Source organism: Dasypus novemcinctus, chromosome 11 (assembly GCF_030445035.2).
Source record: "Dasypus novemcinctus isolate mDasNov1 chromosome 11, mDasNov1.1.hap2, whole genome shotgun sequence".
NCBI lineage: Eukaryota > Metazoa > Chordata > Mammalia > Cingulata > Dasypodidae > Dasypus > Dasypus novemcinctus.
The window spans coordinates 5,228,319-5,246,183 of record NC_080683.1 but is presented as its reverse complement, the minus strand read 5'-3'; the positions used below and the strand labels follow the sequence as shown (position 1 = coordinate 5,246,183).

The following is a 17,865-nucleotide window of genomic DNA, read 5'->3' as shown; positions in this document are numbered from 1 at the left end:
TATTACTTAATAAATTAATAGTAAGTAAGTAGTAAAGTTGAAGATGCAATGTCCTCCTACCTAGCAATTCTACTTCTAGAAAAATTCTCCTACATGGGCACCAGAATATTCCAAGTGGCACCAGTGTGTGTTAGTAAGAGGTTAAATGTACCAGCCTCTCCATCCTCAGCATGCATTTCTCCAACACTCTTCCCAGTCTCTTATTTATTGTTTTTTTTTTATTTTTTTATTTTAAGATTTATTTTATTTATTCTCTCCCCTTCCCTCCCATTGTCTGCTTTCTTTTTTTTTTTTTTCTCAAATTTCTCTCCCCTTCCCTCCCTCCAGTTGTCTGTTCTCTGTCTATTTTCTGTGTGTTCTTCTTTGACCGCTTCTGTTGCCAGCGGCATGGGAATTTGTATTTCTTTTTGTTGCGTTATCTTGTGTCAGCTCTCCATGTGTGAGTCACCATTCCTGGGCAGGCTGCACATTCTTTAGCGCTGGGCGGCTCTCCTTACAGGGCGCATTCCTTGCGGTGCGCACTCCTTGCGCGTGGGGCTCCCCTACGCGGGGGACACCCCTGCGTGGCAGGGCACTCCTTGCGCGCATCAGCTCTGCGCATGGGCAGCTCCACACGGGTCAAGGAGGCCCAGGGTTTGAACCGCGGACCTCCCATGTGGTAGACAGACGCCCTAACCACTGGGCCAAGTCCCCTTCCCTCTTATTTATTGTGTACTCACTGGTATCCATCACACAGAAGCCCTATCTAGTAAAAACCTGAAAGAAACTACTAACAAGAATGTGATTTTAGCATAGAACTTCATACAAGAAAGCTCAGATAGCCAGAGGACCAGCCAGATATTATGTCTCCCGATAGGAATATTGCACCACCTGCAATGTGTTCTAGTCGATAATGTTTGACCTGAATCCAATTGAACCTTTGAAGCTAATAATTTATAGGAATTATAGAAGAAAGAGGAACATGCTGAATTCCACCACAAAAAAATAATCAGACCCAGGAGGTGGGATAGGCTACAGGATGACCAACCCTGTCTTTTCACCTAATCAGTGTCATGAAATAGGGAGCTGTTAGAGATTAAAAGTAGCTTAAGAGGGGAAGCGAACTTGGCCCAGTGGTTAGGGCGTCCACCTACCACATGGGAGGTCCGCAGTTCAAACCCCGGGCCTCCTTGACCTGTGTGGAGCTGGCCCATGTGCAGTGCTGATGCGTGCAAGGAGTACCCTGCCACACAGGGGTGTCCCCGGCATAGGGGAGCCCCACGCGCAAGGAGTGCGCCCCGTAAGGAGAGCCGCCCAGCGCGAAAGAAAGTGCAGCCTGCCCAGGAATGGCGCCGCACACACGGAGAGCTGACACAACAAGATGATGCAACAAAAAGAAACACAGATTCCCGTGCCGCTGACAACAACAGAAGCAGACAAAGAAGAGAGCAGCAAATAGACACAGAGAACAGACAACCGGGGTGGGGGGAGGGGGAGAGAAATAAATAAATAAATAAATCTTTTTTTTTTTTTAAAGTAGCTTAAGAGACATAAGAAAATGATGCAGTGAGTAGTTCTGGATTGTATCTGATTAGCAAAACCAGATATTATTGGGGTAATCTGGAAACTTTGAATTTGTAGGAGATAATAGATTATACAGAGAAATGGCTGTTCATATTGTTAGCTGTACGTATAATTATATATTAAATATTTTATACACCTCTATGTGTGTGTGTGTGTGTGTGTAGTTTTCCCTGTTATATAGATCAAGCAATGTTCTAGTAGGCTGGTTATCTATTTCTTTCCTAGGGACACATGATCAGTTAGCCCCCACCAAAACTCTTTGCAGGTCAAGGCATTTGGATTACTGAATCCTGTATGGCTGATGTACCCCCTTGCCTTTGATTTGGCCTGTTGCTCTGGGACCCCATCATCCACTGAAATCAGGAAGTCCATCTTTTTTTTTTTTTTAGGTACTGGAACTGGGGATTGAACCTGGGAGCTCATATGTGGGAAACCAGTGCTCAACCACAGAGCCACATTAAATCCTCTTTCTTCATGTATTTTGCTTGTAGTCTGTTGTTTGCTTTTCTTTAGGAGGCACTGGGAACTGAACCCAGGACCTCCAAGGTGGGAAGCAGAAGCTCAGTTACTGGAGCCACATCCACTCCCAGGAAGTTCATCTTAAAGGTGGCATCCCTGCAGTTATGCACAGCCTTCAAAAGAGGGGAGCCACACACCTTTTCAAGGATAGAGGTGCTCTCCTCAGTGACGTATTTCTGAAGGGCTTATAAAAAGGGAGTGTCTTCTGGGCCCTTCCACAGATTATAATTATGCCGGTCACACATCCAATTCAATATTCTTGTCTCCCTAAGCCTTTGGATTTCCCCCTTCCCATCATGCCAGGGAAGCTCTGGCATCTTAATGTCATCAAAGTATACCACTATCGAGTTCCAGTTTCAGTCAACCAACCAAAGAAGCCACCTCCAGCAGCACAAGCAAACACATTACACCCAAAACACTAGTGAGTACACCCATATCAAAGACTTGGCCTGATCTAAGTGTTCTCTTTTTCTATCCTTGATCTAATAACCTCAGAATCTATTCCCATACGTGTTATCCAGGTTACTACCAATACAGGACAGCAAAGCTCCGCAGTTCTTTCAGTGTCTGAGCTGTCTCCTCCTGGGTCTTGGTGTCTTCCCCCTGGAGCACGCTGAGACTTGACTCTGTTCATGGTCCTAGTTTTGGGCGTCAGGGGATGGCCGTGGTAGGTCTTGAGAAGGAGTACCCTTTCGACTATGAGGTTGTCGCAGGTTTTCAAGCGAGGAGAGTTGGTCTCCTCAGACAGCAGAGGGCAAGCTGCTTCCACTGGTGAGAGGCTCAGAACAGCGGGAGCGGGGTCCACACGAGAAGCTGGGTGAGGCTGTGCGTTCAAGCGTCATGATTCAGCAACCTATAACCTTAAATTCCATGTTTGATTTTCAACAACAGCGGCTCTGGAACTTCAAGAAACGAGACTCTTGCAGGGTTGTCATGAAAGCTCTCTTTTTCTTAGTTCATGACTTGAGTGAGCGTTAACAGACATGAGCTTGTCATTTTCTAGGCGTGCCCGTCACACTCTAAAGAATCTGCCCTGTACCACAGTCCTTATAGTAATTATTACCGGCACAGCAGTCAAATGCAGCAGCCAGGTGGGCTCCCAACGCATGCGCTTCAGTCGGCACTTCATCACAACCCACCACAGACGCTGCGACGCCACTTCACGCCGTGGGCTGCTAGCAGCCACTTCTCATTCCTCACGGGCAAGGAGCTCAGCCCTGCCTCTGGTCCAGAGACACAACGAAACCACTGGCAAAGCCCTCGATGGGTCCATTTCCTGGAAACACTCTGAACACCAATTCTGCATCACTCTGTGTCAAATCAAGAGACAAAAATCAGTCATTTAAACAGGAAATTTAATAAAAAGAATTTTTAAACGATGATAGGAGAGTAACTATAAAGATGTGAAGAAACTCTTACTGGGTATCCTAGAACGGAGGGAGCCGGGACTCAGACGCCATTGGAGAAGGTGGTTGCAGCCCCCTCAAGGCAGAAAAGCTGCCTAGGCCAGAGCTGGGCAACGATTACCAGGCAAGCAGGAAAGCACCCTCTGGGGTGCAGGCGAGCTGTGACCGATGGGCAGGCGTGGACAGAGCTGGGGAGGTGGAGCCTAAGGCTAGTGCGTGCTGTCCACACGAGAGGGCTGTCGGAAACCACCCTCTGAGGCGCAGGTGAGCCGGGGCTGGTGGGCACCAATACGGGCAGGAGACCCGCACTGGGAGGGTCATGCGAGGTGGCCACGGGTCACGTCGGAGCTCCACGGCGGCACAGGGACAATCCCGGGTGTCTCTCCTGCACACAGTGCTGACGGGCTATGCAAGGAAAGAAAATGCAGCGCACTGGAGACAGGAAGAGAAGCTCCCTCCTACACCGTCCTTATTGTGCCCTCACCTGAAAACTCTTGATAGCATGCTCACGTAAGGAGAACGGCCCATTCCGTTACTGGAGAGCAAGTCCTGAAGGGTGAATTTAGAGCTGAGAGTGGACGCATTGGTAACTGGCACGATGCTCTCGATCACTTTGCTAGAGTGCTTGTACAAGCAGTTCCGGGAAAATGCGGGCACGTTCCACAATTCATTTAAAAGGCTACTATAACATTTCTTTTTGAATTCCTGCTCTGTACTAGGCACTGTTCTAGGCCCTAGCTTGATAGCAATGAACAAAATAGATAAATTGCCTGCTCTCCTAAAGCTCATATTCTAGTAGGGAAGAGAGATGATAAACAAACATAAATTTTAAAAATGTCAATTGGTGATAAGTGATAGACAAAGCAAGGAAAGGGGGTGCAAAATACAGAAGAGTCTCCCTCTTTCAGCTAGGATGGACTGACTTGTAGCAGATCAATCCTCACACCAAGAACAAGAAACGTCAGATGAAATTTCAAAACAACTACAAAATTCTACTGGAAGGCATCAGAGAGCTATCAAGGTAGCTAAAATTGGAGAGGCCAACTTTCCAGAGACAATGAAAAATGACTGAGGTGAGCTCAGATTCAACTCCACTTTTCACCTTGAAGAATTTGCCAGTTTATAAGCATCAGGGTGAAGGGCGAAGCTTATTCGACAGGGGCCACAAAAGGCCAAGAAGCTGAGTGGAGTTCACAGCGATCCCAGCGGCTCAGTAGAGGCCGGGGACAACCAGAATGGAGGCGCCAAGGTCCTGGAGAGAAGGGAAGTCCCGAAAATTAGGCTTTTCCCCAAGGCATTTGCTTCTTTGTGTCAAAGTGAGAGCTTAAGAAGCTGAGCAGAAAGCATATACCAAGAGATTGAGAATCTAAGCAGTTTTTGGCTCTCATAGTGCGAGGGACGTAAACATTGGAGTTCAGGCTTATGAACCTCAGACTCTTAGCTAAGACCTACCCTAAGAGGAAGGATAAACAGAAATAGATCAGCCTTCTACAGTAAATTTAGCCATAAATTACAGTTGCCGATTGGATTAAGTTAATCTGCCCAACCTCTAACTCCCTGCCTAGAGAAGTTAAATCTTCTCTGGAGAAAGAGAACATCATCCAAAGCCTTTACAATTTTTCATACAAAATGTCAATCACTGAATAAAATTACCAGGCATACGAAGAAACAGGACCAAGAAAACAAAGTCAATAGGAACAGATCCTTAGGTAATACAGATATTGGGATTTCAGGTATAGATTTTTAAAAAGTAACCCATTGATACGTTCGAGAAAAACCCTGACACGATGGAGACCAGGGTGGTCTCCCAGCTCTCTGGCACAGGGAATACCACGGCCTATCAGCCGCTGTCACAGATTCCCAAGACAGCGCGGGACAACCCAGTGCTGTTCTCTGCTCTAAACATCCCGCCCTCCCCGTCGGTACCACGGATGCCTGCTCCACAGCAGCCTCTCTTATGGCTAAACTTGGTTTCCAAAGGACAGCCACTGCTGACGTCCTCCGCGGCGTGCGTGCTCAGCAGCAGCAGCACATTTCTTACCGCTTTGCTGAAGGAGCGTGTTCTCTGGGCCCTCACAGGGGAAAGAGTTAACTTACGGGTTCTCTGGTCCTAAGCAGTAAATCTATTCCAGCATGTCCACCTTTTAGCTCCTCCAAGACAGTCCAAGCATCTCCACCTCTTAATATGGTATTATTTCTCTAAGCTTCAAGGAGTTCGTTCAGTGATGCCCGAGGACCAGTTCCAGGTGTCTTTGCCAGGACATTAAATCCTAAGTCACAGGAAAGTCCCTCTATCAATATCCAGCCTCATCCAGCCCTGTATTCCAACTCCCTTTGTCCAGGACTCTCATTATCAGCCATGTTCACCCAGTTATTCTTGATACATATCAGCAAGATCCTACAACTCTTTAGGTAAATAATTCCTCTTCTCCCCAAGTGGGGTATTTCTTGTTAGGCTAGAATGAGAAATATTCCAAATTGTTGGTCGATAAGCCATGAAAGAAGATGAGGACAAATCTTGAGGATGGCAAGTATCCTCTTGTGAAGCACCTCCCTCAGATGTGGCCTCTGCATGTCTTTGAACAAAGGGAGGCTGTTATCCTCTGTCAAGTGGAAATGGGATACTGCCAAGGAATCTTGAGTTCAAAGTTCTCAAGCACATTCACCCAGATGTCTCCATCCCAGATCTCAGGGTCCGCTCTCTCCTTATCAAGACATTGAAAATTTTCCAATTTTGTTATTGTGGTAACAAATATATATCATTAAATTTGCCATTTTAACCATTGTAAAGTGTACGACTCAGTGGCATTAATTATATTTGCAATGTTGTGCTAAGATCACCACCATGTATTACCAAAACTATTTTATCATCCAAAACAGAAACTCTGTACTCATTAAGCAATAATCCCATTCTCTCTCCCTCTAGCTCCTGGTAACTTCTAATTTACTTTCTTTTTCTAGGAATTTTTCTATTGTAGATATTTCATCTAAGTGGAATCATACAAGATTTGTACTTTTGTATCTGGTTTATTTCACTTAGCATAATGCTTTCAAGTTTCGTTCATATTGTAGCATGTATCAGAACTTCATTCCTTTTATGGCTGAATAATATTTCATTGTAGATATAGACCACATTGTGTTTATCCATTCATCTGGACATTTGGTTGCTTCCACTTTGGGCTAGTGTAAATAATGCTGCTATGAACATTGGTGTGCAGATATCTGCCCAAGTCCCTGCTGTCAGTTCGTTTGGGTTTATACTCAAGAATGGAATAACAAGGTAATATGGTAATTTTACATTTACCTTTCTGAGGAACCATCAAACTGTCTTCCATAGCAGCTGCACTATTTTACACCCCACCAATAAAGCATAAGTGTTTTTATTTTTCCACATCCTAGCCAATATTTCTTTTTTTTTTTTCTTTTAAAAATAATTGCCATACTAGTGGGTGTGCAGTGGTATCTCATTGTGGCGTTGATCGGCATCTCCCTAACGGCTAACGAGGCTGAGCCTCTCTGTATGTGCTCGTATTAGTTCGGGTTCTCTAGGGCAATAGAACAGACAGGAGATATCAGTAAATATCTGAGACTTATAAAATTGTCTCTTGCAACAGTCCAGATTCTGTAGGGCAGGCTGCAAGCGAGTAGCTCCAGGGTGAAGGCCTCAGCGAGTCCCCGGAGAAGCTGTCTGCAGTAGAGATGGGGATTCTCTCTGCTGAAATCACTTCTCCTTTTAAGGCCTTCAACTGATTGGACGAGATGTCTCTCATTGAAAAAGGCAATCTCCTCAGTTGATTGTAGATGTAATTTAATCAGTCATAGATGCAATCAACTAACTGACCATTTAAGTCCATGAAATGTCCTTGCAGTACAATTACCCCAGTGCTTACTTGACCAAACAACTGGGCACCATCACCTGGCCAGCTTGACACAATAGCCTAATCATCACAGAACTTTTTGGCCATTTGTGTATCTTCTTTGGAGAAATGTCTGTTCAAGCCCTTTGTCTGTTTTTTAATTGAGTTCTTTGTCTTTTTGTTGTTGAGATATAGGTGTTCTTTATTTTATGGATATTTAAACCTTTGTCAGACATAGAATTTCTAAATATCTTCTCCCATTCTGTTGGTTGTATTTTTACTTACTTGATAATGTCCTTTGATGCACAAAAGTTTTTAATTTTGATGAAGTCCAGATTATATATATTTTTCTTTTCTTGATTATGCTTTTGCCTAATAGTAGGTCTTAAAGATGTTCCCCTACTTTTCTTCTGGGAGTTCTATAGTTTTGTTATATTTAGGTCACTAACCAATTTTGAGTTAATTTTTGTATATGTTATGAGATAGGGGCCCACTTTCATTCTTCTGCATGTGGATATCCAGATCAAACCATCTGTTGAAGAGACTGTCCTTTCCCCTCTGAGAGTACCTAGCATCCTTATCAAACATCAGCTGGTCATACGTGAGGTTTTAGTTCTGATCTCTCAATTCTATTCCATTGGTCTCTATATCTGTTCTTGTGCCAGCACAACATTGTTTGTTTTTTTTTAAGATTTATTTTTATTTATTTCTCTCCCCTTCCCCCCCCCGCCCCAGTTGTCTGCTCACTGTGTCCATTCACTGTGTGTTCTTCTGTGTCTGCTTCTATCCTTATCAGCAGCATGGGAATCTGTGGTTTTTTTTGTTGCGTCATCTTGCTGTGTCAGCTCTCCGTGTGTGTGGCGCCATTCCTGGGCAGGCTGCACTTTCTTTCGCGCTGGGCGGCTCTCCTTATGGGGTGCACTCCCTGCACGTGGGGCTCCCCTACTCAGGGACACCCCTGCATGGCAGGGCACTCCTTGCGCGCATCAGCACTGCTCATGGGCCAGCTCCACACGGGTCAAGGAGGTCCGCGGTTCAAACTCTAACTCTGTTCTTTTTCCAGATGTTTTTGGCTATTCAGGGCTCCTTTCCCTTCCATATGAATATGATGACTGGCTTTTCCATTTCTGCAAAGAAGGCTGTTGGAATTTTGATTGGGGCTGCCTTGAATCTGTAAATCGCTTTGGGTAGAACTGACATCTTGACAATATTTAGTCTTTCAATCTATCCGCACAGAACGTCTTTTCATTCATGTAGGTCTCTTTCTTTCAGCAATGTTTTGTATTTTTCTGTGCACAGGGATTTTATACCCTTGGTTAAATTTAGTTCTAGATATTTGATTCTTTTTGTTGCCATTGTAAGTGGAATTTTTTTTCTTTATTTCCTTTTTATATTGTTCATTACTAGTGCATAGAAACACCACTGTATTTTGTGTGTTGATCTTATACCAACTGAGGTAAATTTTTGAGTGCAAGCAATTTACAAGAAAGTGCAGGAAATACAGTTGGAGCAGGGAGAAGTGATAGAGGGAAGATAAGACAAAAAAAGAGGGCTTTATTAAAACAGCTACCACAATGGGTAACTGAAGCTTAATTCCATGGGATAATCTTGGAAAACGAAGCAAAACAAATTCTTTAAAATTATCTCAACCAAGGGGTGAGGGAACTGGGATATTAAAAGCCCAAATCATTGAGTCATTGGTAATGGTTAGTCTTTGGGGACATTAACTCCCAGATACTTTTGGGTCACCATGGTCTTGAGAAAAGACCTAAGCCAGCACTCAAAGATGCTGACTGCTGAGAGGCAGACTGCACGACCAATATGATAAAGTGGAATTCTACACCCCAAAAACAAAGTAAACCCAGAGAAAGTAAAAGAAAGCGTTTCATTAAGATAAAGGTAAAATTTTGGGAGATGGTGATGGACTAACAGGCAGAGCTCTCTCACAAAAACAACAGAGAAAGAGCCAAATGCTGCCAGAGGGACCTGCCTTGGGGGAGTCAGCGGACCAGGACAGGAGGATGAGGGACAGAGAGAGGAAGAAGCCAAAACAACAAACAGGAGTTACCAAGCCCCGTGGTGGCCAGGGAGGGCTTCCCTCCTCCACCCCCCAGATGTTAAGCGGGTAAAACCCCTGGCTCACTGCAGCCCACTGAGAGGGGAGCAGACGTCTTCCATCCTGTCAGCTGTTTAAAGGGAAAAGGGAGGGGTGCTTTTCTTCAGTGAATTCAGCCGGCGAGCCCACTTTGCATCTCCACCCCAGAGGTTCAACACAGGAGCACAGGAAAGCCGAGAGGGAAACACCTCCCTGGAAAGGTGTGCTGACTTGCGTTATCTGCTGGCTGGTCTGGAAACTGCATGGACAAAACCATTCATGCTCTCTGTATCCAACCCCTGGGAGAAAATCTGCACCCCACTACTGAGTCCCTGGTCCAATTTTGAAAACTGAAGCTGGGCAATTTTAAAGACTGAGAATAAGATGAACCAAATATCAAAGAAGGGCTGTGAAAAAAAACCAAAACAATAGCAAGAGAGAAATTGACCATCAGAGTAAATTCACCAACATATTCAGATGCCTAGATATAAGCAAAAAATTATAAGCCATACTAAGAAACAGAAAGAGATGGACCAGCCAAAAGAACAAACCAAATATCCTGAAGAGATACAGGATTTAATATAATTAATCAGTGATAATCACACAACTCTCCTAAGTCATTTTAAAGAATTTAAAGATAAATTGACTAAAGAAATAAAGGATATTAAGAAGATACTGGGAGAGCATAGAGAATAAGTTGAAAGACTGCAAAGAAAAGTAACAGACCTTATGGGAATGAAAGACATGATGAATGAGATTAAAAATATATTAGGGAAGCAGATGTGACTCAAGTGATTGAGCTCCTGCCTACCACACGGGAGGTCTGCATTCAGTTCCCAGTGTCTCTTAAAGAAGATGAGCAAGACAGCAAGCTGACACGATGGGCTGGTGTGGCAAGCTGCCACAACAAGGTGACACAACAAGAGACACACTGAAGAAAGCATAATGAGAGACACAACAAAGCAGGGAGCAGAGGTGGCTCAGGCAATTAGGCGCCTCCCTCCCACATGGCAGGTCCTAGGTTCAGTTCCCAGTGCCTCCTAAAAACCAAAAATAATTAGAGGGAAGAAGAGGTGGTTCAACCAGTTGGTCACCCACTTACCATATGGGAGGTACCAGGTTCGGGTCCCGTGCCTTCTAAAAGAAGATAAGCAGATGCTGCCCCTGCTGCCACAAGCCAGACCCTGCCCCTGCCACAATGAGCAGATGCCACAAGCCAGCAGACACCACAGCCTGCAGAGGATGTGGCTCAGGCTATTGGGTAGTCACTTCTCAGGTGGCAGGTCCTGGGTTGGGTTCCTGGTGCCTCCTGTAGAAGGTGAGCAAACAATGAGCAGACAGATGAGAGAACCATCGGCGGGGGGGGTGATAAATAAAGTAAATAAATATTTTAAAAAATACATTAGAGGTGCATAAGAACAGATTTGAATTGCTTGAAGACAGAATTAGTGATTTCAAAGACAGAACATCTGAAATAGAAAAGACAGGAGAGCAGAAAAAGGAAGGAATGGAAAAAATGGAACAGAGTCTCAGAAAATTGAATGGCAATGTGAAATGCACAAGCATGCACATTATTGGTGTCCCAGAAGGAGAAGAGAATGGAAAAGGGGCAGAAAGAATATTTGAGGAAATAATGAATGAAAACTTCCCAACGCTTATGAAGAATATAAATATCAATATCCAAGAAGGACAACACACCCCAAGCAGAATAAATCTGAATTGACCTACCCCGAGACACCTACTATTCAGAATGACAACTATCAGAGACAGAGAGAGATAAAGAGAAGATTCTGAAAGCAGCAAGAGAAAAGCAAAGCATCATATATAAGGGAAACCCCATAAGGTTAAGTGCAGGCCTCTCATCAGAAACCAGAGAGGACAGAAGAAAATGGTAGGATGTATTTAAGGTACTGAAAGAGAAAAACTGCCAGCCAAGAATTCTGTATCTGGCAAAACTGTCCTTCAAAAATGAGGGTAAGTTCAAAGTCTTCACAGATGAACAAAATCTAATAGAAAGTGTTATCAAAAGACCAGATTTACAAGAGATACTAAAGGGAGTGCTGCAGCCTGAAAGGAAAAAAATGAGGGCAGGAGATTTGGAGAATAGTTTGGAAATGAAGATTATTAGGAAGGGTAAACTAAAAGATAAGAAAACAGACAATAGAATGATATAACAGGGAAGCAGATTTGGCTCAATGGATAGAGCATCCGCCTACCACATGGTAGGTCCAGTGTTCAAACCCTGGGCCTCCTTGACCCGTGTGGAGCTGGCTCACGCACAGTGCTGATGTGCGCAAGGAGTGCCGTGCCACGCAGAGGTGTCCCCTGCATAGGGGAGCCCCACATACAAGGAGTGCGCCCCATAAGGAGAGCCGCCCAGTGCAAAAGAAAGTCCAGCCTGCCCAGGAGTGGCGCCGCACACATGGAGAGCTGATGCAGCAAGATGACACAACAAAAAGAGACACAGATTCCCAGGCCACTGACAAGAATAGAACACACAGTGAATGGACACAGAGAGCAGACAACTGGGGGGGGGGAGGGGAGAGAAATAAATAAATAAATAAAAAAGAACGATATAACAACAGAGAGCCAAAGACAAAATGGATGAAGTAATGCCTTTACAATAACACTGAATGTTAATGGATTGAACTCCCCAATCAAAAGACACAGACTGATAGAATGGATAAAAAATATGAACCATCTATACATTGCCTACAAGAGACCCACCTTGATGTAAGGACACGACCAGGATAAAAGTGAAAGTTTGGAAAAAGGCATTCCATGCAAATAGTAACCAAAAAGAGCTGGAGTAGACCAGGTAAATGTAAAATAACTTTACAGTATATGAACAATAATTACTCAGCACAACTGGCAAATTGTTTCTGTGATCGGCATTCTGTAACTTTTTTCATACAAAATAAACACTTGCTTTTAATTGAGGAAGGCTGGAGATGAGATATATTTTTGGATACTTCATTTTTCTTTAACCCTTTCTTATTCATACTCTTTAAGTAAAATAATCTATCTGGATCAATAATGATTTAGCATGACTATGGTTGAACAAGATTTTGAGTTTTTCTACCTCATAAAATTATGACTTGGCAAATTGTTATCGGCTGTAATTCATTCCAACAAGATGTGAAGAATTCCCAAATAGGAATTCGATTATCTAGAAAGAATTATGGCCTAAATAGAAATTAAATAACTAAACCAATAATTTATTTCATTCTTAGAGATTGTTATGTCCAGTAGTTAGAGTTGTAATATAAAAATTAGAATTATAATTAATTTCTATTGTATTTTTGAATTATTATTTACATTTATAAATGTTTGTTGCTATGCTATTTTTTATAATTGATTATATTGAATCTAAACTGGCCTTGTACTCTTTTAAAATTTGTAATTTCTTTCAATCTCTTTTTTTATTTATTTTACAATATTACAGTACAGGACTTTTCAACAGCTGAAAAAAAGACATTCATTGGTACACTTTGGATAGCTCATATAGTATGTGAATATATCTCAATAAAACTGCTTAATAAACAAATATATAATTGTGCAAGAATACACAGAAAGAGCAGTAGGTACAGCAGGGGAAACAGATTGAGAGAGGCGGAATTTCCTTGTCTGTTTTTTGTTTATTATTATTCTTACGGAAATAATGAAAATGCTTTAATAGTGATGAAGTAATGAACGCACAGCTATGTGCTTATCTGAGGGGTAGGCTGAGGAATCGCTCTTGGAATCAAAGATTCCTGTCAGGAACAACAGGGTGTCTGGTGTTTGGTCAGAAGCTGAGGAGTCTGCTCTGGCTATAAGCTTTCAGGGAAAAGCTGGCTTGTGATGAGATCTGGGGAAAACACAGTCAGGTTCAAGGGAAGTGTCCACCAGTGGAAGTCACACTGGCCCTCACACATCAGTCAGAAGAACGATTTGAAGAAACGCCTGAAACCGGTCATCGGACTGACCTGCGCAGTGTGACCTCCACGAATGTGAGGAGCTTGCTGGCGTGGTCACCTCAGTTCTCGCCTCACTGCTGTGTGGGGAAGAGCTGGCTCTGGCCCTGGAAAGCATGGCTGTGTTCAAAAACTACTGCAGCTGTTTCAAGCTCGTGAGAACCTAGAAAACACTGAAGGCTTCCACCATTTGTGTGAAATTATTAAAGGAATCTTCTTCCTAAGTAAAGCAACTCTGTTTGAGGTCGTGTTTTCTAAGGAGTGCATCATGGGTGTACCTTCAGGACGTCATTTTACCTACGCCATCTGTTCATGAAGAGGATTTTCTTTTTGCTCTTACGTCCTATGCTTTCTCCAGCCAAGTCAAGATAGTCAGCATGTTGCAGGAAGATGAAAAATTTTTGTTTGTAGTTTTTGCAATTAACAAATGAGGACACAGATGATGATAAACGGCATGAATTAGTTCAATTTTTCAAGGAATTCTGTGCATTTTCTCGGGCATTGCAATCTCAAAACAGGCATGCGTTTTCAAAACATTGGCAAAAGTGGGAATTCTTCCTGCTCTTGAAATTGTAATAGGCATGGATGATGTGCAAGTCAGATCAGCCACTACAGATATATTTTCTCATCTTGGAGAGTTTAGTCCATCCCCGGTCCGAGAATCTGTAAAGCACGAAGCCCAGCAGGGTGATGAGGATAGCTTCTCGTTAGTGTAACAGTTGAGCAAACGATCTGTGATACTGATCCTGAGCGAGGAGGCGCTGTTCAGTTCATGGGACTTCCTCACACTCCAGTTGATCCAGACAACATGCTGGCTACAACCCATAAAACAGAAAACAAAGCGAAGTTCTAAATTTCTTCTGCAACCATCGTGTGCGTGTCCTCATGGCACCACTTTTGGCCAATGTAAGAGGACAAATGTGAAATGGATAATTTTCAAACAGAACAACTGCTAGCCTTAATTTTAGAGTTGCTCACATTTTGTGTGGAACATCATGCATATCACATAAAAAATTATACTATGAGAAAGGACTTGCTCGCTAAGAAGAGTTTTGCTCTTAATGAATTTAAAGCGCACCTTCCTGGCCTTGTGTGCACTTTGCTTTATTTTTTAATTGTTTTAAAAGATTTATTTTATTTCTTTCTCTCCCCCCACCCCCCATTGTCTGCTCTCTGTGTCCATTCGCTGCGTGTTCTTCTGTGTCTGCTTGTCTTCTCTTTAGGCAGCTCTGGGAACCGATCCTGGGACCTTCTGGAGTGGGGAAGAGGTTATTACTCTCTTGCACCACCTCAGCTCCCTGTTCTGCTACGTCTTCTTATTTTCTCTCCTGTGCGTTTCTTGTTGCGTCATCTTGCTGCACCAGCTCTCAGCCAGCACTCCTGCATGGGGCCCACGCTGCATGGCATTCCCATGAGGGGGGCACTTCTGCATGGGGTGGCATTCCAGCTTGGGCTAGCACTCTGTGTGGGCCAGCTTGCCCTCACCAGGAGGCCTTGGGCAGGGAACCCTGGACCTCCTATATGGTAGATGGGAGCCCAATTGGTTTGAGCCACATCCGTTTCCCTGCTCTTTGCTTTATGAGGCAGATCATTGGCCTTAAAGATGAATTTTATAATGGTTACATCACCAAGGGAAATCTTTTTGAGCCAGTTATAACTGTTCCTCTGGATAATGAAACTTGGTATAACATGCTGAATTCGGCTGTAACGGAGCTTCATGAAGAGTGGAAATACTTAGCACACAAATAGTTGAAAATTTTTATAAAGCCCTTGAAGCGATTGACTATGTTCAGACATTCAAAGGATTAAAGAGTAAACATGGGAAAGTGGATGTGGCTTAACCCCTTGGGCGCCCACCACATGCATCTTAAAAGAAGATGAGCAGACGCCACCTCCACCACAAGGAGCTTAGGTGCCACCTCCCGCGGCAGTGAGCTGTGCTCCACCCTCGCCCAACGGGCAGACGCAACAAGCCAGCAGGAGCTGCAGCCGGCAGGGAGCGGACGTGGCTCAGGCCGGTGGGCACTCACCTGTCGTGTGGGAGGTGCCAGGTTCCGTTCCCAGTGCCTCCTGGAGTCGGGGAGCAAACAATGAGCGGACAGACGAGAGATCCATCTAGGGAAGGGGAGGCGGTAAAGAAAAATAAAGTAAATGAAATAAGTCTTTTTTTTTCAAAGAGTAAGTACAAGCAAGAGAAATACAAAATCAGAAACTGAACAGTGTACCATCTATATTGCGTAGTAACAGATTCTGCAGAGATGCAAAAGCTTTGGAAGAGTATGAAGAAATGTGGTTCAATAAAGATGAAGAGGAGGAAGGAAAAGCATTTGTGGCACCAGTGGAAAAATCTAAGCCAGAAGATAATTTCCCAGATAGTTATGAAAAATTTATGGAGATGAAAAAAACAAAAGAAAGTGAAGACAAGGAAAACCTTCCCAAAAGGACATCTGGTGGCTTGGAATTTACTTTCTGTCGCTCTGCCCCTGCTGCTGATGGAATCTGTTGTGGCTGAGACACCAGCAGCAAGTTGTGGTCCCCTTCCAAAACTACAAACTTAGCTACATCAGTAACAGCCACCAAGGGAAGTTTGGTTGGCTTAGTGGACTATCCAGATGATGAAGATGAAGATGAAGAAGAAACATCGCCCGGAAAAGGACCTCGAGTTGGCTCATAAAACCTTTACTGGGGGACCCTTAACATGTGGTCTTACTAAAATGCTGCAACTCTTCAATGAGCTGAAAATTTGAATCAGAAAGCTTTCTCACTTGAACTTATGACTATACAAGGAGTAGCAAAGGACACAGTTTATCAGCTAGGAGAGTTTAGTTCCGGAAAAACAAAACAAAACAGGCTCCCCGGGAACTTGATTGCTCGCTAGTAATTAAGGGGTTTGCCTTTAGGCTAAAAAAAAAAGAAGGTTAATAACCAGAGCTGGGAGATAGCTTTCTCAGCAAGGGAGGTCTCCGGTTTGGGCACAGTGGTTTGGGGGAGGGAAAAGGTTGATAAAATAAGATTAATGCAGGTTGCTCCAGGCGGGGGATCTGATCTCGAAAACAATTTTAAAACTTCAGTTACAAACCCAATAACATTATGTGTATAATGGTGCCGGCCATGTTTCTATTTTTAAAAGAAATTTTAATGGAAAACAAATTCAGCTGTCATATTATAAATGAAGTTAAGCTGTTGGGACCATTTCTTTGAAAAATCTAACAGTAATTCAACCATGTAGGTATTGGAGAGAAGTACACCCTGTTTTACAGTGCATGTTGAGTTTTCTACACCAAGAGTTTTCAGTATGTATTTTGACAAAAATAAGGAAGCTGGATTCCAAATGGACATTTCTGTTAATATAATTTTTAAAAATCAGCACTTTTAGAGGTAACGGATACCAAGAATCAGTACAATAGTGTCCCAAAAGGATTTTTCTAGAAACATGGTGGTGTATAAAATAAAAGGCTTACAACTATCTACCAGTACAATCTCATGGAGGAGACTTTAAAATAACTTGCTGCTTTGTTAGTTAGCTCCCTTTCCAGAATAGCAGGCTTGTTTTAATGTATCATTTATAAAGACTAACATACAAAGAATAGGGCTGAATTAATGACATTTAGTATCTAGAAGCCATTTTGTATTAAAAATGTTTTTCTTAATTCCCTCCCCCCACTGTAGTTTGCGCTTGCTCTCGGCTCTCTGTGTCCTTTCACTGTGTGTTCTTCCCACCCTGCTGCTCTTTTCTCTTTTTTCCCCACCATTTTTTCCTTTCTTCCCCCTCCTCCCCCTCCCTGCTGCTTTTGCAGCCTGTGTCCATTGCTGTGTGATCTTCTCTATCTATTACTTTTTTTGGTCTTCTGGTCTTTCTCCTTTAGGATTCACCGGGATTCGATCCTACGGACCTCTGATGTGAGATTTTTCTTGTCAATTGTGCCCCCCCAGTTCGTGGTCTCTGCTGCGCTTCGTCTTGACTCTCCCCTTTGTCTCTCTTTTGTTGCGGCATCATCTTGCCACGTGACTCGCTTGTGCAGTCACTGGCTCACTGTGGGGGCACTTGGCTTGCTGCACGAGCACTTGGCTCACCACATGGGCACTGGCTCACCACGCAGGCACTCACATGGGACCCTGGCTCACCATCTGGGCGCTTGGCTTGCCACGGGGCACTCGTGCAGGCACTCGGCTCGCTGCGCGGGCATTTGCGTGGGCACTTGCATCCCCGTACGGCATTCAATTTGTCACATGAGCACTCATACAGGCACTCGGCTCGCCACATGGGCACTCAGCTCACCTCATGGGCACTTGGCTTGCCGTGCAGGCACACATTCTCCTCTTCTTTTTCACCAGGAGGTCCCAGGGATTGAACCCAGGTCCTTCCATATGGTAGGTGAAGGCCTTATCACTTGAGCCACATCCGCTTCCCTTTTCTCTCTTTTAGGAGGCACTGGGAACCGATCTCAGTACTTCCGATGTGGGAGAGA

The 17,865-nt window shown here is 43.8% G+C and overlaps 1 pseudogene; it reads left to right on the top strand.

Annotated features, from left to right (window-relative positions):
* Nucleotides 1–5,275: 5,275 nt before the first annotated feature.
* LOC101427314 (serine/threonine-protein phosphatase 4 regulatory subunit 3B-like) lies at nt 5,276–16,070 on the top strand (annotated as a pseudogene).
* Nucleotides 16,071–17,865: the final 1,795 nt, after the last annotated feature.